At 30.1% G+C, this 788-nt stretch overlaps 1 pseudogene; it reads right to left on the bottom strand.

Annotated features, from left to right (window-relative positions):
* The window catches only part of LOC108764449 (uncharacterized), a 14,841-nt pseudogene that overhangs the window by 11,425 nt on the left and 2,628 nt on the right, over positions 1-788 (bottom strand).

Consider the following 788-nt stretch of genomic DNA (forward strand, 5'->3'; position numbering starts at 1 on the left):
GGAGCCGTGAATATTCGGTTTGGCCGTCGACAAATCGAAATTTATTTTTTTCAAAACTTATGGTAAAGTTAACAGTATTCACAACGTTCATAATTTATACGACTCTATAATTCAATCGCATATATATGTATGCATACTTTATATAGATTTTATATAATAGATTTATATATATTGATGTCAAATCTTTTATATGAATGATACATATCATTAGAGTTAAGTAATATATACAAAGGACCGGTTTGACCAACCCGATTAAGCCGAATCAACCATAAGTGTCAACCATAAATGGTCAATTCCACTAAACAGCAAACGCGATTAGTCAGTTCCATGGCGAATTAGATAATTGGCGTTGGTGAAACCGGCCCAAATAATTTTTACGAAAAGCACGCACACTTAGCGCATTTTTTACCTTTTTTTAAAAAGGTAAGCTTGTATAAATAAGAAACAATACCATTTGTGTTTTACTTTTTAATTTGATAGATAAAATTTAACTTGGCGCCTGTTGTTGATATCAAATCTTTTATACTCATGATATATTATATACAAAGGACCGGTTTCACCATCATATTTACATCATATATCATATGTAGATAAACAGGTAAACAAAAAAATATTTGTTGAAATGAAGATTCTTCGATTTAAGGGGATGCTGGAGTATTCTGTTTTACTATTAATTTTTAAAGACTCTTTTCTCTTAATTGTATTTATGGATTGAAAAGTCCTTCTCCACAATTAAAATACCGACAACAACACAAGCTGCCAGCTACAATTTAATACGAAAAATGAAA

Source organism: Trachymyrmex cornetzi, unplaced genomic scaffold, assembly GCF_001594075.2.
Source record: "Trachymyrmex cornetzi isolate Tcor2-1 unplaced genomic scaffold, Tcor1.1 scaffold424, whole genome shotgun sequence".
Lineage (NCBI taxonomy): Eukaryota > Metazoa > Arthropoda > Insecta > Hymenoptera > Formicidae > Trachymyrmex > Trachymyrmex cornetzi.